Raw genomic sequence first — 24,349 nt, 5'->3', positions numbered from 1 at the left:
ATATTAGGTCTATACAGCAATTTTTAAGCTTTCTGATCTCAGGAACACTTTACACCCTGAAAAATTATTGAGGGTCCCAAAGAACTTTTTGTTTTTTAGACTATACCGAATAATCAGTACGCCCAGCATGGCATTCCCTCAAATAACGCAAGCTTTTGACTTCTCCCTCCCTATACCTGTTGATATTTTGTTTCTAATAAAAATATTTGATATGAGAAATTTTTAAAATATTAATGTATTTAAAGTAACAATAAGAAACTCATTGCATGTTAACATAAGCATTGTATTTTTTAAAAAAATGAAAACTTTTTTCCAAAACAAAAATAATCAGAAATACAGCCTTGTTTCAAGTGGTTGCAAATCTCTTTAATGCCTGACTTAATAGAAGACAGCTGGATTATTATATCAGTTTCTGCTTGACTCTGTTGCAGTATGTTTTCATTGATGTATATGAAGAAAATCTGGCCTCAGGCAGGTATCTCACTAGAAAAGGGAGGACTCACCAGGCACAGTGGCTCATGCCTGTAATCCCAGCACTTTGGGAGGCCGAGGTGGGCGGATTACAAGGTGAGGAGGCCAAGACTAGCATGGCCAACGTGGAGAAACCCCGTCTCTACTAAAAATAGAAAAATTAGCCAGGCATGGTGGTGAATGTCTGTTATCCCAGCTACTTGGGAGGCTGAGGCAGGAGAATTGCTTGAACTTGGGAGACGGAGGTTGCAGTGAGCCGAGATCGCACCACTGCACTCCAGCCTGGATGACAGAGCAAGACTCCATCTCGAAAATAATAATAATAGGCCGGGCGCGGTGGCTCAAGCCTGTAATCCCAGCACTTTGGGAGGCCGAGGCGGGTGGATCACGAGGTCGAGAGATCGAGACCATCCTGGTCAACATGGTGAAACCCCGTCTCTACTAAAAATACAAAAAAACTAGCTGGGCATGGTGGCGCGTGCCTGTAATCCCAGCTACTCAGGAGGCTGAGGCAGGAGAATTGTCTGAGCCCAGGAGGCGGAGGTTGCGGTGAGCCGAGATCGCGCCATTGCACTCCAGCCTGGGCAACAAGAGTGAAACTCCGTCTCAAAAAAAAAAAAAAAAAAAAAAAGAAAAGAATAATAATAATAATAATTTTTAAAGAAAGAGGATCTTGTAAGCCAACTGTCCTAGTGGGATGTAAAGCTGGAAAGAACATTTGGGATGATGGTGAAGGAGCTGAACCAACACCGTCGAGATTGGGAGTTTGAATTTGATTTAATAGGCAATGGGGAGCCCTTGAAGGCTTTCGAGCAAGGAAGTGACATGACAGAGCTTTTTAAAATGATTTCTACGGCAGTGATAGAATAATAGAATTGGCAGGAGAGAATCTACAGAAAAACGAAAAAGGATTGAAAGTAGGGTAATGCGCTGGGCTCGGTGGCTCAGGCCTGTAATCCCAGCACTTTGGGAGGCCGAGGAGGGTGGATCACTTGAAGTCAAGCCTTCAAGACTAGCCTGGCCAACATGGTGAAACCTCGTCTCTCCTAAAAATACAAAAAAATTAGCCAGGCATGGTGGCGCCTGCTTGAAGTCCCAGCTACTCAGGAGGCTGAGGCAGGAGCATTGCCTGAACCCAGGAGGCGGAGGTTGCGGTGAGCCGAGATCACGCCAGTGCACTCCAGCCTGGGAGACAGAGTGACACTCTGGCTCAAAAAAAGAAAAAAAACTAGGGTAACGCCAGTAGAAATGGAAACAAGGGGGTGATCTGGGAAACTATTTTGCAAGTAGAAGCAATGGAAATTAACAATTATTTGGTAGGATGATCTGAAGAGTCCTCTGCCCTTCCCCCATGAGGCACCACACGTGCTTCCGTAGTGGGGTAAGTCGCTGGGCCCTGTAGTTTGCCACTTGCTCCTTCTCTTCTAATAGGCCCTGTGCTCCAGGAAGTGTATGAATGAGAGGAATCAAGGACTACCCTTGAACTTTCAGCCAGGATGACTGGCAGAATGTTGGTTGCATTAGCAGAAGTTTTAAAACCAGGAGGAAATGATGTCCATTATCATTACGCATCATTAACTGAAGAAGAGAGAAAGATATCAAGCTATGAATGGGGGGAAATAATGGGTGGACCTTGAAATACAGCACTGTTGGTAAGGAGGTATATTTTTCTAGGTACTAAAGATTTGAGGAGAAATATTTTTAAAAATCCAGGAAGGATTGCTCTGTTCTTTATTCTCAACTAACTCAAGTCCAATTAGGGCAGTGTTTTTCAAAACCAGAAAAAAATTTTTTTGTTTAAGACACAGGGCTGGCTGGGTGAGGTGGCTCATGCCTGTAATCCCAGCACTTTGGGAGGCTGAGGTGGGTGGATCACCTGAGGTCAAGAGTTCAAGACCAGCCTGGCCAACATGGCAAAACCCTGTCTTTACTAAAAATACAAAAATTAGCCGGGCATGGTGGCAGGTGCCTGTAATCTCAGCTATTGGGGAGGCTGAGGCAGGAGAATCACTTGAACCTGGGAGGCAGAGGTTGCAGTGAGCCGAGATCACACCACTGCACTTCAGCCTGGGCAATAAGAGTGAGACTCCATCTCAAGAGAGAGAGAGAGAGAGAGAGAGAGAGAGAGAGAGAGGAGAATCACTTGAACCTGGGAGGCAGAGGTTGCAGTGAGCCGAGATCACACCACTGCACTTCAGCCTGGGCAATAAGAGTGAGACTCCATCTCAAAAAAGAGAGAGAGAGAGAAAGAGAGAGAGAGAGAGAGAGAGAGAGAGTCTTGCTTTGTAGCCCAGGCTGGGGTGCAGTGATTCAATAATAGCTCATCACAGCCTTGACCTCCTGGGCTCAAACGATCCTCCCACCTTAGCCTCCCCAGTAACTAGGACTACAGGTACATGCCACCATGCTTGGATAATTTTTAAATTTTTTTTTGTACAGACAGCAGCTCTGCTGTGTTGCCCAGGCTTGTCTCAAAATCCTGACCTCAAGTGATCCTCCTGCCTTGGCTTCCCAAAGTGCTGGGTACAGGCACGAACCACCGCACCCAGCCTAGAAATGTTTTAATTTTAACCCGTCTTATACACATGCATGCAAACACACACCTTTATGTATATTATAAAACAAGTCTCACTAAACAATACTTACCCTGGCCATACTTTTGATACTTTTAAATTCTATTTTGTTGTTTCATTTTTTTTTTTTTTTTTTTTTGAGACGGAGTTTCGCTCTTGTTACCCAGGCTGGAGTGCAATGGCGCAATCTCGGCTCACTGCAACCTCCGCCTCCTGGGTTCAAGCAATTCTCCTGCCTCAGCCTCCTGAGTAGCTGGGATTACAGGCACGCACCACCATGCCCAGCTAATTTTTTGTATTTTTAGTAGAGACGGGGTTTCACCATGTTGACCAGGATGGTCTCGATCTCTTGACCTCGTGATCCACCCGCCTCGGCCTCCCAAAGTGCTGGGATTACAGGCTTGAGCCACCGCGCCCGGCTGTTGTTTCATTTTTAAAATGTGTTGGTCACGATTAGCTTTGTGACTTCATGAAGCAGTAAAACATCTTGACTTGCCATTTACAAAGCACTGAGTTGGGGAGGCATCAGTCTCAAAGTTCTATTAGCAGCAGAAGTGGACTGGCTAATATAAGGCAAAGGGAGTGTATTGGAAGAAGGTCAGAAACTATGATAGACTCACAAGGAAGGCTGCAGAACCAGGCTTGGAAATGGACAAAGTGCCGAGGGCTGGAAAGAAGGATCTACAGGGAGATCAGGTCAGCTGGCTGTTTCCTCTGTCAGTCTGCGCATGGTGGGAATGGATAGGTTTCTACGGTGCGGGTCAGACAGCCTGGCTTCTGGGTTTACAGCAGGGGAACTCCCAAAAGGAAGTGGCTGTGCTATTGGAAAGGGGGCTGGATACCCAGCAGCCAAAGAAAAATAAAGTCTACCAAAGGAAACAGGACATGGGCACATAAAAAGGTGTCTCACCTTGAGTGGCATCCTTGTATGGCAGTCAGGCTAGGTAGGCATGCTCATGTCTGGCTCATGGCCTTCTCACATGCTAAATTCTACATTCAGAAACCAATTGCCATAGGTGTTGAAATCAAATGCCTCCAAAAGATCCCAGGCTCTGTCCTAATTAAATAATTTTAATGTAGAAAAAGCCTTGTGAGGCCGGGCGCGGTGGCTCAAGCCTGTAATCCCAGCACTTTGGGAGGCCGAGGCGGGTGGATCACGAGGTCGAGAGATTGAGACCATCCTGGTCAACATGGTGAAACCCCGTCTCTACTAAAAATACAAAAAATTAGCTGGGCATGGTGGTGCGTGCCTGTAATCCCAGCTACTCAGGAGGCTGAGGCAGGAGAATTGCTTGAACTCAGGAGGCAGAGGTTGCAGTGAGCTGAGATCATGCCATTGCACTCCAGCCTGGGCAACAAGAGCGAAACTCCGTCTCAAAAAAAAAAAAAAGAAAGAAAAAAGAAAAAGCCTTGCGAGGGCCAGGCACGGTGGCTCACGCCTGTAATCCCAGCACTTTGGGAGGCCGAGGCGGGCGGATCACGAGGACGAGAGATGGCCACCACCATGGCCAACGTGGTGAAACCCCGTCTCTACGAAAAAATACAAAAATATAGGCCGGGCGCGGTGGCTCACACCTGTAATCCCAGCACTTTGGGAGGCGGAGGCGGGTGGATCACGAGGTCAAGAGATCGAGACCATCCTGGTCAACATGGTGAAACCCCGTCTCTACTAAAAATACAAAAATTAGCTGGGCATGGTGGCGTGTGCCTGTAATCCCAGCTACTCGGAAGGCTGAGGCAGGAGAATTGCCTGAACCCAGGAGGCAGAGGTTGCGGTGCGCCATTGCACTCCAGCCTGGGTAACAACAGCGAAACTCCGTCTCAAAAAAAAAAAAATACAAAAATATTAGCTGGGAGTGGTGGTGTGCACCTGTAGTCCCAGCTACTCAGGAGGCTGAGGCAGGAGAGTTGCTTGAACCTGGGAGGTGGAGGTTGCAGTGAGCCAAGATCGCACCACTACACTCCAGCCTGGCTACAGAGCGAGACTCCTTATGTAACCCTAGAAATTTGGGAGGCCAAGGCAGGAGGATCACTTGAGGCCAGGAGTTCAAGACCAGCCTGGACAACATAGCAAGACCCCATCTGTACAAGAAATAAAAAAGTGTAGTCAGGTATGGTGACATGTGCCTGTAGTCCTAGCTACTCAGGAGGCTGAGGCAGAAGAATTGATTGAGCCTAGGAGTGTGAGACTACAGTGAGCTGTGATGGCTGCATTTCAGCCTGTGCGACAGGGCAAGACCTCGTCTCTTAAATAAAAAAAAAATAAAAAAAATAAAAAAATAAAAAAAAAACAGGCTGGAGGTTGCGGTGAGCCAAGATGTGCCATTGCACTCCAGCCTGGGTAACAAGAGAGAAACCCCGTCTCAAAAAAAAAAAAAAAAAAAAAAGTTGGCTGGGTGCGGTGGCTCACACCTGTAGTCCCAGCACTTTGAGAGGCCAAGGCAGGTGGATCACCAGAGGTCAGGAGTTCAAGACCAGCCTGGCCAACATGGTGAAACCCTGTTTCTACTAAAAATACAAAAAATTAGCCAGATGTGGTGGCAGGTGTCTGTAATCCCAGCTACTGGGGAGGCTGCAGCAGGAGAGATTGCAGTGAGCCGCGATCATGCCATTGCACTCTAGCCTGGGCAACAAGAGCGAGACTCCATCTCAAAAAAAAAAAAAAAAAAAAAAAAAAAAATCAGTTGCAAAATATATGTGTTAACATGAAAATTATATGGTAACATTAAGGGAAAAATTAGGATGCAAAATTGTTTATGTATTTACAACTATATATTTTATACACACACACACACAGAAAGACTTGAAGGAAATATACCACAGTGTTAACAGTGGTTGTTTTTTGGGGTCGAAGAACTAAAGGAGGGTTTTTTTCTAGTGCTTTTTTCACTTTTTGAAATGTTCTGGTTCTGAAATAAGATGAAAAATCGAAAACATGTCATGAGTTGTGTTTCCATATGTGTTTGGAAAATCAGTCTTCTTCCTGTCATAGTGTCTCACTGGGGACAGTAGGTGTCATGTGCAGAGCTGGCAGGAAGGAGTACAGTGTGAAGGCGCAGAGGAGAGCCCTGCGAGGCCACAGCTGCCTCTGCCCCATGTTCCCAAGAAGCCAGCACTGTCTGCCGGCCCTGCAAGTCCTGTGCCACCAGTAAAGTTGTGAAGTATCCAGGTGACTCTGGGGCGACCAGCTCCGCTTGTCACGACAGTTGGAGGTGGGTGAAGTCAGGGGAGGGGGCAGATGACTCAGCTTCCAGCCCCAGTAACCGACACATGGGCACAGAGTGGGTCTGAGGTGGAGCACACATTTCTTTTTGACGCCTGTTTTTCCCCCTCGTTCCTGTTCGCAGGCTGCGGCGGGGAACTAAGGTGGCCACAGCAGGAAGTAGGACTGTCTCCCATAGAGTCTGCCTCCCCAGCTCAGCAACAGAGGAGGAAGTGGAGTCTGGATTGAGCCCCAAGATAAGGAACATGCAGCAGCTGAAGAGAGAGATTAGAATAAACAGCTGTGCCCCCAGGAGAACGAGCTCCACATTCCACTCTTTGACCCCACCCCCGATTCCCACTTCTCCCAAGTGCCTTTCTGCACTCCACCCCCATCCACGCACACCCAGCCTTCCCACCCGCTCCAGGGGCCTCCCCTCCGGCCTTGGCTCGGCTCCCTTGGAGCCGCCTGCCTTCTCCCAGGCCCCTGAACCAGAGGCTCTGGGGCCGCTCGCCAGCTGTCTGGAAGGAGTGAGTTCTCAGGACAGGTGGCCGGAGGCGGATGGAAAGGGGCCTCTTCCAGGGCTGGACTCCACCTTGCCGGGCTGGGCCACCCTCAGACTCTCCCCTGGGCCGCTCCAGGAAGGCCTGGGAACGCAAGAGGGCCAGGCCATGGTGGCGAGTCTGGGGAAGCCGAGGCAGGACCTGGGGCCCGGGGAGGAGACAGCGCCGTGGTCCTGGAGGCCGGGTCTGCGCACGTCTGCTCAGCCTCACTGTGGGTGGGCCTTGCCCTCCAGGAGCCCACAGTCCAGTAGGGAAGACAGACGGCAGGTACCAGATGCGCCTCCTGAGGTGGTCTCTGGGGAGCTCTGGGAAGTCATGCCTCATCATAGTATTTAGGGGTACCCCCAGCTCCAGAGAACCCCCCCAGAAGGCGCCATATCTCCTGAGGTTTCAAGACACTGCCCCAAACACCCCATATTACCTTCTAGACATACTACCCTGGGATTTAAAATTTAAGAGAAGGAGGAGATAGTTCCATCTCCTGGAGCTGGCCCAAGCCCTCAGGGCACCACAAGTATAATGAGCACCCCTTCCTCTGTGCCACCCCCACGCCAGCTCCTACCTGACCGGCAAGACCCAGCTGGACCTGGGCACCGAGGGGCTTTGGGGCAGCGCTGGTTTACCACGTGTCCCTCCATATGCTGAAGATGTAGGCCTCCGTGGACACACCTTCTGTATTCCTGAGCTTGAGCATGGCCTGCCTCTGTCCTGGGTACACAGAGGATTGATCCACAGGGCAGACGGGTGGCTGTTTACCTCAGGTACCTTGGACACCTTTCTCCTTGGTGGGAAAATGATTGAAATAAGGAGGCATGCTGGGTTCCAGAGGCTGTTCCATGGTTCTGGCTGTTTATGGGGAGGGCACCTCCATCCATCCCCAGTGCCCAGTGAGAAGATTTTTTTTTTTTCTTCAGGACAGAATTTCGTTCTTATTGCCGAGGCTGGAGTGCAGTGGCATGATCTTGGCTGACTGCAACCTCCGCCTCCCGGGTTCAAGCAATTCTTCTGCCTCAGTCTCCCAAGTAGCTGGGATTACAGGCATGCGCCACTGTGCCTGGCTAATTTTGTATTTTTAGTAGAGACGGGTTTCACCATGTTGGTCAGGCTGGTCTCGAACTCCTGACCTCAGGTGATCTGCTTGCCTCAGCCTCCCCAAGTGCTTGGATTACAGGCATGAACCACCGCACCCAGCCCCAATGAGAGTATGTGTGGGAGTCTCACTGCCCTCTTAGTCTCTAATTGCTGGCAACCTGGCATGGTCCCACATCACTGTATTTAAATCCCTCCCTTGAAATTCCCAAGGCCCTCTAATGTCTCACATCTTTAACAGAGTCCTGGACAGGTCTCTTCTTCTATAGCCACTGACAGCCAGCAGACTCAATATATACATGCTAATAATGGCTGGGACTAGCTACATAATTTGCAGGACCCATGTTCAAAAATTATTAAGAATTTCAGAGCTGAATGTGGTGGCTCATGCCTGTAATCCCAGCACTTTGGGAGGCAAAGGCGGGAGGATCTCTTCAGGCCAAGAGCTCGAGACAAGCCTGGGCAATACAGTGGGACCCTGTATAAAAAAATAATAATAATAAATAATAAAATTTAAAAATAAAATAGCTGGTGGTGCCTGCCTATACTCCTAGCTACTCAGCAGGCTGCAGTGAATCACTTGGACTCAGGAGTTCAAGGCTGCAGTGAGCTATGATCATGCCACTGCACTCCTACAGTCTGGGCAACAGAGTGAGACCCTGTCTCTTAAAAAAAAAGTTTCAGCCAGGAGCGGTGGCTCACGCCTGTAATCCTAGCACGTTGGAAGCCTAAGGTGGGTGGATCACAAGGTCAAGAAATCGAGACCATCCTGGCCAACATAGTGAAACCCCGTCTCTACTAAAAACACAAAAATTAGCCAGGCTTGGTCGTGCACGCCTGTAGTCACAGCTCATCGGGAGGCTAAGGCAGGAGAATCACCTAAAGGAGGCAGAGGTTGCAGTTAGCCAAGATCACACCACTGCACTCTAGCCTGGCCACAGAGTGAGAGACTCTGTCTCAAAAAAAAAAAAAAAAAAATTAACCAAGTTTGGGACCCCTCCTGAGCATAGGACCGTGCATGGCTGCCAAGATCACAGGCCTATTTAGCCTTGATAATAGCAGACACAGACATGCACTGAACACTTGCTGTGTGCCAGACACTGTGCTGGGCTGGGTGCTTACCATGCATAATCTCATTCCTTCTTCTCAACAGCCCTGTTATCCCTACTGTGCAGATGAGGAAACTGAAGCTTTAGCCGAGTCATCTCCCTTGCTGAGGTCACCCCGCTCCTAAGTGCTAGAGGTGGGAACAGAACCCAGCCTGTGTATCTCCAGATCCTGAGTTCTTACCCATGCCTCTGGGCAGCTCCAGCCTCCAGGGGCAGGGAGGTTGCTGGCAGAGGGCAGCTGCTTCCCTTGCCAACTTCTGCCATATTATGAGCAGGAAGGAAGATGAGGCAAGAAACAGCAGCTGACAGGGTGGCAACAGTGACCGTGGTGGTGAGGGTGGCCAACCCAGCAGAGGCTACGGGCAGAGGCAAAAGTGAGATGGGCACAGAAATTGCCTGAGCTGGAGGCAGCTGATAGACAGCACAGCTGTGCTGTCCACCCCTCGCCCAGCATGGTCATCACCGAACCCACTCCTCTCTCTCCCCTGATGGCACCTCCAGCTCTGCCTCACTCTTCCTCTTTATGGCCACGGTTTCCTCTTCCCAGCTCTCTCTTCCACTCCCTCCCTGGCCATCCTCCACCAGGGAGGTCATCAGATCTCTTCTCCAGCTGTGTTCTCAATATTCCCATACTTAGCACCATAGTAATAGCGGCCACGATTTAGTAAGCACCTATTACATGCCGGGCACAGTGTTAGGGACTTTACGAGTGTGTAGTCTTCTTTCCACTAACCTGTAAGCAGTTATTACCCCCATTTCATAGAGAAGAAACTGAGGCTTAGAGAAGCTAAGAGATCTGTCCAGCGCTACACAGCTGGTGAGCATTGGGGAGATTTGGGCTCTGGTGTGACGCCCACACACTTTCTGTTCTCCTTACCACCTTCCCCATAGGATGGGTTGGCCTAAGTGCAGTGGTTTCCTAAGCAGGAAAGGAGATAAGCAGTTGAGAAATGGTCAATTCAAGGGAAGAATAAATTAGGTATCATGAGGGAGACAGTCACCTTCAGCCTCCTTTGGAATTAAGTGGGGCTGGATCCAGGGGTGTCTTAACCGCCTAGAAGGCACTCTGCCTCGCAGGAAGCTGGCCTAATGGAGCTGAAAGGCTGGAGACATGGATGAGTACAGGGTCTCTCATTCACGCCTTTACCCATCAGCATCTTGGCACCAAAGAATGGGCTGGGATAGGCACTAGGGGAGGTAAGGCTGCTGTAACACAGACTCCAACTAGAGTGGCTTCACAAAATGGAAATTTCTCCCGTACCAGTCTGGGTGGGTGATCTGACCCCTTGACGGTGTTGAGGACTCAAGCCCTTCCTGTGCTGCTGTCCTTCTGTGCCCTCGTGGGTGGGAGACAGTATGCCACCGTGGCTGCTGACTCCATCAGCCAGCCGGTGGGGAGGGAGGAAAGTTATGAGAAAGAGAAAGCAAAAAAATATTTTAAAAGGCTGGGCATGGTGGCTCATGCCTGTAATCCCAGCACTGGGGAGGGGAGGCCGAGGCAGGTGGATCACAAGTTCAGAAGATCGAGACCATCCTGGCCAACATGGTGAAACCCCGTCTCTAAAAAAAAAAAAAGAGAGAGGGCACTGCCCTTCCTTTTCAGAACATGACCTCACAGTTGCCAGATGACATCCCTTTGGTCACCAGCTGGTCACATGCCACACTTAGCTGACAGGGAGTCAGGGAAACATACATAGTGGAGCTTCTAGGACCAAAGGTACAAGATGGGAAAGTGGATTTTAGGGGCAGTTGACAATCTTTGCCATGAGCTGTAGACCAGGACGGGCTGGGGAGCCTGCGTCATGTAGGCCTTCCTATGGGAACCTGCTGGGAGAAGAATGTTTCCAGATGGACTTCTTTTTGTGACGGGTCTAGAGCAGAGGGGGCCAGAACCCCCTTAGCTAATGCCCTCACACTGGACTCCCTCCCCTCTCGTCAAAGATGGAGGGTCTGATTGTCCCTCGCCCTGACCAGAGGCCCCTTGGAGGTCATCATGGAGCCCTTCTCACAGGAGCACCCTATCGAATCAGGGTGAGGTTCATTGAGGAACACCGTATTGGCCTCGTGGGGGACTCTGTGCCATTCTTTGATGAGGCAGAGGGTCACGTCCCCATCCCTTAGAGAGGTCATTGAGAAGGTCAAATGTAGTATGAGCGGGGTTGAGGCAGGGAGGTCAAGGTTTGTCAAAAATAGAGGAAAGGGTTTATTCTCAGAACGTGACCTAACAGTTGGTAGATGGCTTATCCCTTTGATCACCAGTTGGTCACATGTCACAGTTAGCTAACAGGGAGTTTGAGGAACATCTATAGCAGAGCTCTTCTCTGGAGATGGGAATCTCCACATGGCTAGAGGCTGACAGGCAGCCTTGTGGGCCCAGTGTTGACTCATTCATTTACTCCCTCATTGATTCACTCATCCGCTCAGTGTCTGTTTATTTATTTATTTATTTTTATTTTTTGAGACAGAATCTCGCTCTGTCACCCAGGCTAGGGTGCAATGGCACAATCTTGCCTCCCTGCAACCTCCACCTCCCGGGTTCAAGTGATTCTTCTGCCTCAGCCTCCCTAGTAGCTGGGACTACAGGTGCGTGCCACCACGCCCAGCTAATTTTTGTATTTTTCACTAATAGAGACGAGGTTTCACCACGTTGGCGAGAATAGTCTTGATCTCTTGACCTCATGATCCACCCACCTCGGCCTCCCAAAGTGTTGGGATTACAGGTGTGAGCCACTGCACCCAGCCTCTGTGTTTATTAAGTGCTTACCATGGATCCACCAGGCACCATGTTCAGTGTATGTGAAAGAGGAAGGAAGAAGACAGACCCAGTTCCTTACCTCGTGTAGCTTCTAAGCCCTCAGTTTTCTCCAGTTCCTTTTCTGCCTCTCTGGGGAGGAGAGACCAGGCCATCACAACTCTGAGAGAGCTACCCTTGTGAGTTAGAGTTCAGAAGGCCCGACCGGGCGCGGTGGCTCAAGCCTGTAATCCCAGCACTTTGGGAGGCTGAGGCAGGTGGATCACGAGGTCAAGAGATCGAGACCATCCTGGTCAACATGGTGAAACCCCGTCTCTACTAAAAATACAAAAAATTAGCTGGGCGTGGTGGCGCGTGCCTGTAATCCCAGCTACTCAGGAGGCTGAGGCAGGAGAATTGCCTGAACCCAGGAGGCGGAGGTTGCGGTGAGCCGAGATCGCGCCATTGCACTCTAGCCTGGGTAACAAGAGCGAAACTCCGTCTCAAAAAAAAAAAAAAAAAAAAAAAAAAAAAGAGTTCAGAAGGCCCTAAGGGAGCCCACGAATACACGTGACAAGCCCTCACCTCGGAGCCCACCATCGTGGGGCAGCCCGGGTGCAGGATGGGCCAGGGTCCTGGAGGGGAGGGTGGCGGAGCGGGCACTGGAGGTACACTTTCACTTCCCTCACACCAGGCGTGGAATCTGATTTTTCTCGGCTGGTGAGGTTTGTGACTTCTTCTGTGAGCTGAGGGGAGATGTCCTCACTTAGCCCTCCTCCAACTCTAGCCGACCCTCCGGTTTTCCAGGTTGGATGGACATTCTCTCCTTCCCATTCTTCCCATTACCCATGGCCCCAGGTCACCAGTGCTCCAGGAAAGAAGGTGGTGTGGCAGCTGGAAATCTCTACGAGAACACTTCTCTGTGAGGCCGTGGTCTCTAAGGCTTCTCCCTGGGACTTAGCTTCCTGAGCCTGTCTTGGCCTTGCTGAAAGACAGGCCCCCTGCCCTGGCCTCCTCGGAGAAGTGCCAGGCTCCCTGTTTCCTGTCAGTTAGATCCCAGACCTTCCGTCTGCCTGCATGCAGGCCCTGCTCTCTTCCTGCCTGGATTTTGTTTCATTTCATTTCATATTTCATTTTTTGAGATGGAGTCTCACTCTGTCACCAAAGCCAGAGTACAGTGGTTTGATCTCGGCTCACTGCAACCTCCACCACCCGGGTTCAAGCGATTGCCCTGTCTCAGTCTCCCAAGTAGCTGGGATTAGAGGTGCCCACCACCACGCCCAGCTAATTTTTGTATTCTTAGTAGAGACGGGGTTTCACCATGTTGTCCAGGCTGGTCTCAAACTCCTGACCTCAGGTGATCCACCCGCCTCAGCCTCCCAAAGTGCTGGGATTACAAGCATGAGCCATCGCGCCCGGCCTGCTTGCCTGTACTTCCGAGTGGCCCCAGCCTCACTTCATGCTCTCCTGCTACTGAACAGTGCCAGTGCGTGCCTAAGGAGAGGGACCCTTCTCATCATTGAGGGAGGACTGAGATCCCCACCAGATGCTGGCCCTCCTTCCATGTCACTGGAGGCACATAAGCCTTTCTGCCTGTTCCGCACACCAGCTGTGATATCCGGGTGAATTCTTAACCTCTCTGTGCCTTAGTGTCCTTATCTGTAAATTGGGGATAATAATAGGATCTACCAGGATGGGCAAGGTGGCTCACACCTGAAATCCCAGCACTTTGGGAGGCTGCAGTGGGCAGATCATGAGGTCAAGAGATCAAGACCATCCTGGCCAACATGGTGAAACCCTGTATCTACTAAAAATACAAAAATTAGCTGGGCGTGGTGGTGCACACCTGTAGTCCCAGTGACTTGGGAAGTTGAGGCAGCAGAATCAATTGAACCTGGGAGGCAGAGGTTGCAGTGAGCTGAGATCATGCCACTGCACTCCAGCCTGGTGACAGAGCGAGACTGTCTCAAAAAAAAAAAAAAAAAAAAAAAGCACCCACCATACAGGGCTATTAGGAGAATTACATGAGTTGTTAGTAGGCTTTATGCGCATACTCAAAACAGTGTCTGACCCTAGTAAGTGTATGTGTTAGGTTGTTATTATGACACGTGTTTGCCTGATGTAAATACTGGCAAGACTTTTTAAGCCCCAGTGCTAGTGTATCAACCCAGGGATCTAGGCCAAATAAAAGAATTAAAACCTTCAGAGTCAGTCTTAACCTACAGATGCCCGCAATGTACAGTTAAGATGGTCAGTGGGCGGGCCAGGGCCCTGCTTGCATCCTGTATTTGCTGCTTTTAGTGTTGGATTCTGTACTTACTGGGTGTTCAATAGATGATGGGTGGTAGATGGATGAGTAGATGCAGACTGGCATTCACAGGTACCCAGAGGATACAGCTGCCGTCGTTATTACAACGTTTAAATACTACCAGTTCTCACTGTTCTCACTGGTTATGTTCTGTACAGTCACCACAAACACCGAACTGGTGGATACTGGCCCATCACACCAAGGGGAAATACAGGGTTAGGTCTCTGTGAGCCATGAGTCACAAGACTTTCATAAACTAGTCAAGGCATAACTTGGTCTTCCGTGTGTTTCTATTTAAAGACATCTTTTTGAATATATATTATTGACTCATTAACATTGAACTCAGCCCACAGCACAATAATTCATGCCCAAACGAACCTGATCTAATGTATTTTCTCTGTAAGGTACATACAGTCATCTCGTACTTAGAAACATTCGCCAGCACATCAGCCCTAGGCTTGGGGGACATTTTAAACAGGGAAATCAGTAAAAAGACTAGCAATGCAGAAAAGGTGGCACTAAGTAGGCTGTGACAACCTGTTTTTGTTGTTGTTTTTGTTTGCTGTTGTTTGTTTTCAGTGTCTTGCTCTTGTTGCCCAGGCTCGAGCGCAATGGTGCGATCTCCACCTCCGGGGTTCAAGCGATTCTCCTGCCTCAGCCTTCTGAGTAGCTGGGATTACAGGTATGCACACCATGCCCGGCCAATTTTTGTGTTTTTAGTAGAGACGGGGTTTCTCCATGTTGGTCAAGCTTGTCTCAAACTCTCCACCTCAGGCGATCCGCCCGACTCAGCCTCCCAAAGTGCTGGGATTACAAGCGTGAGCCACCGCGCCCGGCCTGACAAGGACACTTGTTTACATTCCGGGAGCTAAACAGGCAGAGTGCTGCCCTGTCCCACCTCAGCTGGGAACATGCAGAGCCATGAAAAATTTGAGTCACCCAACGTGCATGTTCTGTGAAAGACGGCAAAGCAACTCAAGTATTGATTTCAGGGTCACAAGTTTTAGCAAGGAAGAAAATTCACAAATCCAGGCTCCATGAATAATGAGGCTTGACTGTACCTCTACATAGTCCCCCTCTTAGTCCTGTACCCCAACAATCCAGCCATCTGCGGATCCACTGCCTGGGACAGCATGGGGCCTCCAGCACCCCGAGCCCGCTCTTAGGCCAGCGCCATTCCACTTGTTGAGTCTCCCATATCCCTCCTGGGGGTATAAATGTTGCTGCCCTGGCAGAGTGGTGAGGAAGCCCTGCCCCGGCCCCCTTCCCCTTCCCCTACCTCCCCACTGCACGTGGGGCCTCCCTTGTGAGACAGACGCACGCATGCGTAAAGGAAGGCATGGATGACATATAAGCAGAGGCCACCTGTGACTGCTTCAGGCCAAGTGATGCATCAGCACCTGGGGGAGACTCCCTGGCAGTTTGGGGGAGCCTGTTTTGACCTGATCTTTATTTACCCCTCAAAGGAAGTAAATAAATAGATCTTTATGTCTCTGTGGATGTGCCTGTACCACAGTGGATGTGCCTGCTGCACACCGTTAAAAACCATGACCCAGCCCCGGAGGAAGTGGTAATACAACGATTGTTTATTTTCCATTTATTCTTACATCTCCTCCCCACCTCCATCATCTACCCTTTTTGTGTGTGCTGAGAGGTTTTCTTTAGCAGCCTGGGATCCAATCATTTGTTCATTCATTTCTTCATTCACTCATTCCAATGTGTACCAAACCATCACAGGGCTAGATGCTGGCAAATATGAAAGATGCTATAGGAGAAAGTGAGATAGGGAGACAGTGCTTTGGCCTGTGGGTTCAGGCCAACTTGGATTCCGATCCTTGGGATTGTTTCCTGGCGAGATGATCGTGGATCTCTCTCAGCAGAATGATGGGCAAAGTTCAGCCTCCTGGAACTCAGTCTGCAAATTGGGATCATACTGTCTCATCTCACAGAACCGTTTCCAGGGTTAAAGACAGAGCAGTGATTTGCCCATGGTCAGCACTAAACATGTGTTACTTCCTTCCTTTAAGCCAGCAAGGTGGGAACAAAGTTTGGAATTTCCCCTCTGCCCCTGCTCCCTGTGGCTGCCAGCCACCTTCAGCCCTTTATGGATACCCACCTGAATTACTACGCAATTTTTTTTTTTTTTTTTTTTTTTTTTGAGACAGAGTTTTGCTGTTGCCAAGGCTGGAGTGCAATGACATAATTTTGGCTCACTGCAACTTCCACCTCCCAGATTCAAGGGATTCTCCTGCCACAGCCTCCCTGGTAGCTGGGATTACAGGTGCCCACCACCACGCCTGGCTAATATTGTGTATTTTTAGTAGAGACAGGGCTTGACTCTTTTGATCAGGCTGGTCTCAAACTCCTGACCTCAGGTAATCTACCTGCCTCAGTCTCCCAAAGTGCTGAGATTATAGGCGTGAGCCACTGCGCCTGACTACTGTGCATTTCTAAAGTTCAGAGACTGTTAGAGGATTCCCAGGACCTGCAAAATCAAATCCACCTTCTTTTGATGTTCTGGTTCTCCGAGGATCTGGGCTCAACTCATCATTCCAGGCCTTTACCAAAACAAACCTTTATAACCCTCTCCCTGCTAGCTAGATCTGAGAGATCCTGGGGTGTTCCTGCTTCCATTGCTTTGTGCACACTGCCCTCCTTCCTGGAAGGCCCCTTATCCTACCCCCATCCACCCCTTTCCATCCAAACTTGACCAGTCTTCAAGGCCCATTTTAAATCCGCTCAGCTCCTCCTCCCAAGTACCTCCTCCTCGGTAGCGTTTCCTAGTGTGTGTTATGTGTGGCTAACATAACTCATATTATTGTCCTTACTAGACTAGGAGCTCCTTGAGGACAGGCTCTGTGTCTCATTGGTTTCCAGCCTTCTCTCATTCATTCAGCGCACATGAAGGATGACTGCTCTGTGGCTGATGCCTTTGGGACCATCCTTGTTTCTCCAATACTGCTCAACACTGCATAGGATATTCTCTTAGGAAAAGGTGGTCCAACAAATGAGTGAGGGGAAACAGAACAGAAGATGGCAAATACTAGTCGCCCTTATTCACAGATCCCTAGTGGATGCCTGGAATCTGTATATTATGTTTGTTCCTATATGTACATACCAATGATAAAGTTTAATGTATACATTACATACAGTAAGAAATTAACCACAATGACTAATAATAAAATAGAACAGTTATAATTATATATTATAATAAAAGTTGTGTGAATGTGGTCTCTTTCTCTTTCTCTCTCTCAAAATATCTTTTCGTACTGCACGATGGGTAACTGAAACCAAAGAAAGTGAAACTGCGGGCCGGGCACACTCCTGTGATCCCAACACTTCAGGAGGCCAATGCAGGCACATCACCTGAGGTCGGGAGTTTGCGATCAGCCTGATCAACATGGAGAAACCCCGTCTCTACTAAAAATACGGCGGAGGTTGCCATGAGCCCAAGATTGCAGCATTGCACTTCGGCCTGGGCAACAAGAGCAAAACTCCATCTCAAAAAAACTAAAAGAAAAGAAAGTGAAACTGTGGATAAAGAGGGTGACTACTCATGAACTCATGGGGTGCATGCTGTCTATGCTGTGGGAATTCTAAGACAAGGTGAATAGAGGAGGCTACGGGTGAGGGGAGAGCTTCCTGGAGAGCTGAGTGGTCTTTCTGGTGACCTGGTAAAGTTTGGAGGGCTGGGATGCGAGGCAAGGGCAGGGCAGGAGCCATGACCATCCTGGCAGGGCTAGGGATTCCTACTGCAGCCCCTCACCACCATGCAAGTGTCTAGATCTGGGGAGTGTGCATGGATGAAGGCTGCAACCATACAGAGTCCTTCTGGGGAACTGATCAGCACAGTGGAGCAAGGGAGGACAGAGAGAGAGCCAAGACCTTCTGCATGCTGGATCAGATGCAGGTGCCGAGAAGGTCTGAGAAAACGTGCATTCATTTATTAAGACTGTTCTTAAGGTTTTTGAAAAAATCATAAAATGAGTATTTTCTATAGAAATGTGGACAATATAGAAAATAGCAAAAAGTTAGAAAAATCATCCATAGTTCTCATCACCCAAAGACAGTCCTGGTTTACATTTTGTGATTTCCTTCAAGTCTTACATCTTTATAATTTTAAAAATTATTAATTTTTATATTTAACTTTTAAACTAATTAATAGTAAAAATTATAATTATAAATATAAAACGCCGGGCGCGGTGGCTCAAACCTGTAATCCCAGCACTTTGGGAGGCTGAGGCGGGCGGAACACGAGGTCAAGAGATCGAGACCATCCTGGTCAACATGGTGAAACCCCGTCTCTACTAAAAATACAAAAAATTAGCTGGGCATGGTGGCGCGTGCCTGTAATCCCAGCTACTCAGGAGGCTGAGGCAGGAGAATTGCCTGAACCCAGGAGGCGGAGGTTGCGGTGAGCCAGAGATCGCGCCATTGCACTCCAGCCTGGGTAACAAGAGCGAAACTCCGTCTCAAAAAAAAAAAATAAATAAATAAATATAAAACAAACTTCCTTATTTTAAAAACACATTACAAGTCGGAAGAAAATGAAAGTTCAAATTCCACCCCAGTCATTAAGTCCTATCCCTCAGGGGAAATCAGTGTTAAGGGTTAATTAGTAAATGTCCTTCTGAATCTTTTTTTTTTTCTGTACCTGTACACTCACTGATAGTTTTACTCTTTTAAAATAGGATCATAGAATATTGTTCATCAATAACTTTTTTTTTTTACAAAGTTAGGATCATTTTGCATGCCCGGTGTTATATTTCCTTTTTTTGTTGTTGTTTTTTTTGTTTTGTTTTGTTTGTTTGTTTTTGTTTTTAAGACAGAGTGTTGCTCTGTCCCCCAGGCTAGAGTGTAGTGGTGTGATCTCAGCTCACTGCAACCTCCACCTTCCAGGTTCAAGCAATTCTCCTGCCTCAGCCTCTTGAGTATCTGGGACTACAGATGCACACCACCACACCTGCCCAATTTTTTCTAGTTTTAGTAGAGATGGAGTTTCACCATGTTGACCAGGCTGGTCTTGAACTCTGTACCTCAAGTGATCTGCCTGTCTCAGCCTCCCAAACTGTTGGAATTACAGGCATGAGCCACCTTGCCCAGCCCATCTTGTTTTTTAAATAGAATTCATGTAAATCTCCAAGCCTAAGACTTTTTTTTTTTTTTTTGAGACTGAGCCTCACTCTTGTTACCCAGGCTGGAGTGCAGTGACACGATCTCGGCTCACTGCAACCTCTGCCTCCTGGGTTCAAGCTATTCTCCTGCCTCAGCCTCCTGAGTAGCTGAGATTACAGGTGCTCACCACTACACCTGGCTAATTTTTGTACTTTTAGTAGAGACGGGGTTTACCGTGTTGGCCAAGCTAGTCTTGAACTCCTGACCTCAGGTGATCCACCCGCCTAGACGTCCCAAAGTACTGGGATTACAGGCGTGAGCTACCACTCATGGCCAGAGATATCTTTTTCAATTTTGTGTCAGATGTAGAAGATTAAAGGAAAAGGCATTTTTTTTCTGAGATCTCTCAAGTGAAATAAAAATGGCCTCTGAGGTGAACATTTTACATACATTTATCTATTTATTTATGAGACAGAGTCTTGCTCTGTCACCAGGCTGGAGTGCAATGGCATGATCTCGGCTCACCGCAGCCTCCGCCTCCTGGGTTCGAGTGATTCTTCTGCCTCAGCCTGCCAAGCAGCTGGGACTACAGGCATGCGCCACCATGGTTGCCTAATTTTTGTATTTTTAGTAGAGACATGGTTTCACCGTGGTGGCCAGGATGGTCTCGATCTCTCTTTTTTTTTTTTTTTTTTTGAGACGGAGTTTCACTCTTGTTACCCAGGCTAGAGTGCAATGGCGCGATCTCGGCTCACCGCAACCTCCGCCTCCTGGGTTCAGGCAATTCTCCTGCCTCAGCTTCCTGAGTAGCTGGGATTACAGGCACACGCCACCATGCCCAGCTAATTTTTTGTATTTTTAGTAGAGACGGGGTTTCACCATGTTGACCAGGATGGTCTCGATCTCTTGACCTCGTGATCCACCCGCCTCGGCCTCCCAAAGTGCTGGGATTACAGACATGAGCCACCGTGCCCGGCCTCGATCTCTTGACCTCATGATCCACCTGCCTTGGCCTCCCAAAGTGCTGGGATTACAGATGTGAGCCACTGTACCCGGCCACATTTTATTGCTAAAATATAAAATATTAATTATTATTTTGGAAAAATGAAATATTTCTAGCCTTTGCCTTCTACCTATACAATATTTTAGTAAACTATTTTTTGTTAGTCAAGATATAGTTTTCTTAATTGCCTGTGTCATAGTCCACCCATATTCTACTCAGTCATTGCACTATTTCCATAGACACTTCTGTTTTGGGCTAGGTCCGTGAGACAAAATGCCTGCCTTCTGGAGCTCACAGGCTGGTTGGGACCCCGCAACCTGCCCAGTTTCCATTTAGTGCAATAAACGGCAGTAGTGGATCTTGTGCTGGGTGCAGTGGAAGCTTGCGGGGCGTGGGGTGGTTGAGGGTGCGGTCAGGAAGGCGCTGTGGAGACAAGGCATTTTTGCAGTGGATCTTGAAGGACAAGCAAGAAGTCCCACAAGCAGAGGCCAGAGGTCTGAGGTCTGAGTGGAGAACTGCCAGCCGCCACGTGACTCCTTATCAGTCAGCTCCCCTCGTTCTGTAGTTTGTTTCTGCTTTTCCTTTAGAGATGACAGATTCTGCGAACAAGAGCTCCAGTTGTTTATCAGGGGCCCTGCCAGGCCCTACATGCCAGGGGCTCCCACTCCCTGCTGGAGAGGCTGTGGGCCCCTGATTAGGGAGACAGCTGAGGCAGGGGACCATGGGCACTGCAGGCGGGAGCACTGGCAGGCCACCGTGAGGAGCAGAGGTGAAGATCTGCAGGGTAGGAGCAGGATGCTGTTCTGGGGAGAGCCAGGGCAAGGGACAGAAACAGACCTTGTCCCTCTGTGCTTCCAGGACATGCCCCTGCCCTTCTCTGCTTGGTGAGGTGCTACTCTATCAAGGCTCCCTTCAGATGGCCCTCCTCTGTGACTCCATTTATCTAGAGCTTCCCCACAGCATCATTCAGCATCAATTTTTCTCCTTTGCCCACTTAGCAGGTTGAGAGTTCGCACTCTGGAATGTTGGAATGTTGTAGTTGAGAGTGCAAACTCTGAATCAAGAATAGTAACAGCAGGCCAGGCACAGTGGCTCACTCCTGTTATCCCAGCACTTTGGGAGGCCGAGGCGGGTGGATCACTTGAGGTCAGGAGTTTGAGAACAGGCTGGCCAACATGGTGAAACCCCATCTACTAAAAATACAAAAATTAGCTCCGCATGATGGTGGGTGCCTGTGATCCCAGTTACTCAGGAGGCTGAGGCAGGAAAACTGCTTGAAGCCGGGAGGTGGAGGTTTCGGTGAGCTGAGATCGTGTCAGTGCACTCCAGCCTGGGCAATAAGTGTCTTTAAAAAAAAAAAAGTAATAGATAGTAATAGCAGCTAACATTTATCAAGCATTTACCATATGCTAGGCACTGTATTGCATGTTGTAAATCTACTTTCTCACTTAATACTTCTCAACTGTCAGTGAGGTAGGAATTATTATTATCCCATGTTGTGGAAGATGAAACTAAAAGACAGAGAGATTAGTAAACTTGAATTATCACAGCAGAGATTCAAACCCCTGTCTGAGTTGCAATTTCCTCATTTATAACACAAAGATGAAAATAATATCTTTTTATGTTGGCCAAAAGATACAAAATTTCAGCTAGATGGGAGGAGTAAGTTCATGAGACCTATTGTACAACATAGTGACTATGGTTAATGAAAAACATATTGTGGCGGGTGCGGTGACACATGCCTGTAATCCCAGTACTTTGAGAGGCCAAGTGGGCAGATCACCTGAGGTCAGGAGTTCAAGAACAGCCTGGTCAACATGGTGAAATTCCATCTCTACTAAAATACAGAAATTTGCAGGGTGTGGTGGCAGCCATCTCTAACCCCAGCTACTCAGGAGGCTGAGGCAGGAGAATCGTTTGAATCCAGGAAGCGGAACTTGCAGTGAGCTGAGATCGTGTCACTGTACTTCAGCCTGAGTGACAGAGTGAGACTCTGTCTCAATAAATAAATAAATAAATAAATAAATAAATAAATAAATAAAATAATAACATATCGTATATGCTAAGAGCAGTGTTTATGTTCTCACCACACACACACACAAAATGCAAGGCAATGCATATGTTAATTAGCAGCTTGATTTAGTTATTCCACAGTATATGCATATTTCGGAATATCACACTGTACACCATAAATATGTACAATTTTTTTTGAGATGACCAAGTTCATTAGGGGGTCCCATATCAGCCCGAAACAGTCAATAGGACCAGGATTAGCAGGTAGAGCCTCCATTACCCAGAAAACAGGACCAGGATCAGCAGGTAGAGGCTTCAGGAAGGAAAGTTTTGACTCAGTAGGTCAAGGAATGTTCTAGTGGTCAGAAATGATCAGTAATAGAACAGGCTGTGAGAGGGGGTTGTGTTCCCATATCCAGAAGTAGATAAGAAGAGCCTGGATTCATCTATCTCAGGATAGCATATAATGAATCTGGTAGAAGCTTGGATGAATATATATGTACAGTCCCTTTTAGTTCCCGGTCATGCTATGCATGAGAAGAAAAAAGAATTTTCTGCAAATATCTTGTAATGTACATAATTCCACACTACCCTCATTTTAATAGCCAACAACCACCAAGGGCATAAGCAGAATTCCAGCATGTAGAAATTACAAGTTCTCAGAACTCCTTCACTCATCACTTTATTTTATTTCTGTATTTATTTGAGACAGAATCTTACTCTGTCTCCCAGGCTGGAGTAGTGGCACCATCTTGGCTCACTACAACCTCCACCTCCTGGGTTCAAGTGACTCTTCTGCCACAGCCTCCTGAGTAGCTGGGATTACAGTCACGCACAAACACTCCTGGCTAATGTTTTTTTGGTTTTGTTTTTTATTTTTATTTTCTTTTTGATACAGTGCCTCACTCTTTTGCCCAGGCTGGAGTGAAGTGGTGCAGTCTTGGCTCACTGCAACCTCCACCAACTCCCCACCAGCCCCAGGTTCAAGCGATTCTCCTGCCTCAGACTCTGAGTAGCTGGGATTACAGGCGCCTGCCACCACGCATGGCTAATGTTTATATTTTTAATAGAGACGGGGTTTCACCATGTTGGCCAGGCTGGACTCAAACTCCTGACCTCAGGTGATCCACCCATCTCGGCCTCCCAGAGTGCTAACATTACAGGCGTGAGCCACCATGCTGGGCACACCTGGCTCATTTTTTGTGTTTTTAGGAAGCCCTCCTTGGCGCCCCTCAAAGTGCTGGGATAACAGGCATCAGCCATCGTGTCTGACCTCACTCATCGCTTTAATTCAGTGTCCAGACATGGGCTCCAGGGACTTAATAGGGTTGCAGAAAGTTTAGCATAAGAGCCACAGGACCGGACGATGGACTCCACTTGCCTATTTTTATTTTGATAGAATTTCAGACTGAAAGAAAAATCATAAGAATTGTACAAAAATTCTCAAATAGTGTTCACACATTCTCCAAATGTTAACATTTTAACACATTTGCTTTAGCATTCTATCTTTATATCTATTTCTATCTTATGTATATACAGCATATTCTTTGATATAAGTTGCAGTCATGATGTCCCTTACCCCTAAATACTTTAGCGTGTCTTCTTAGAAGAAGGTCTTCTCTTATACAGTCTCAATAGAATTATAAAAACCAGGAAACTGACAGTGACATGTCTAACCTGTAGATCTTATTCAAATTCACATTTCTCCCAACCTTGTGCCTTACAGAAATGAAAACCAAGTCCCAGATCATGGGTCATATTCAGTTGTCCTGTCTCCCAAGTTTTGTTTAACCTGAAATGATTCCTTCATTTTTCTTTGTCTTCCACGACATCAACATTGTCAAAGAGTGGGCAAAGAACTCTAAGCAAAGTCTTAAAAAGGAGATCATGCCACCGGGCATGGATCACTTGAAGTTGGGAGTTCGAGACCAGCCTGACCAACATGGAGAAACCGTGTCTCTACTGAAAATACAAAATTAGCCAGGCATAGTGGCACATGTCTGTAATCCCAGCTACTCGGGAAGCTGAGGCAGGAGAATCACTTGAACCCAGGAGGTAGGGGTTTCGGTGAGCCAAGATGGCACCAGTGCACCCCAGCCTGGGCAACAAGAGCGAAACTCTGTCTCAAAAAAAAAAAAAAAGAGTTAATGCCAGGCATGGTGGCTCACACTT

The 24,349-nt window shown here is 48.1% G+C and overlaps 2 protein-coding genes across 4 annotated transcripts in view; both read left to right on the top strand.

Moving 5' to 3' along the window:
• Positions 1 to 24,349, top strand: part of CCND3 (cyclin D3) — a 125,215-nt gene that overhangs the window by 14,016 nt on the left and 86,850 nt on the right. The window lies entirely within an intron of this gene.
• Positions 1 to 24,349, top strand: part of LOC101029201 (large ribosomal subunit protein eL42-like) — a 36,254-nt gene extending 11,905 nt beyond the window's left edge. The window contains exon 1 of the mRNA XM_074397798.1: positions 1 to 24,349. This exon is cut by the window's left edge and continues 11,905 nt beyond it. The gene's annotated coding sequence lies outside the window, so the exon portion shown is untranslated.

The sequence above is a fragment of the Saimiri boliviensis genome, chromosome 4 (genome assembly GCF_048565385.1).
Source record: "Saimiri boliviensis isolate mSaiBol1 chromosome 4, mSaiBol1.pri, whole genome shotgun sequence".
Lineage (NCBI taxonomy): Eukaryota > Metazoa > Chordata > Mammalia > Primates > Cebidae > Saimiri > Saimiri boliviensis.
This window is presented reverse-complemented; position numbering and strand designations above follow the sequence as displayed.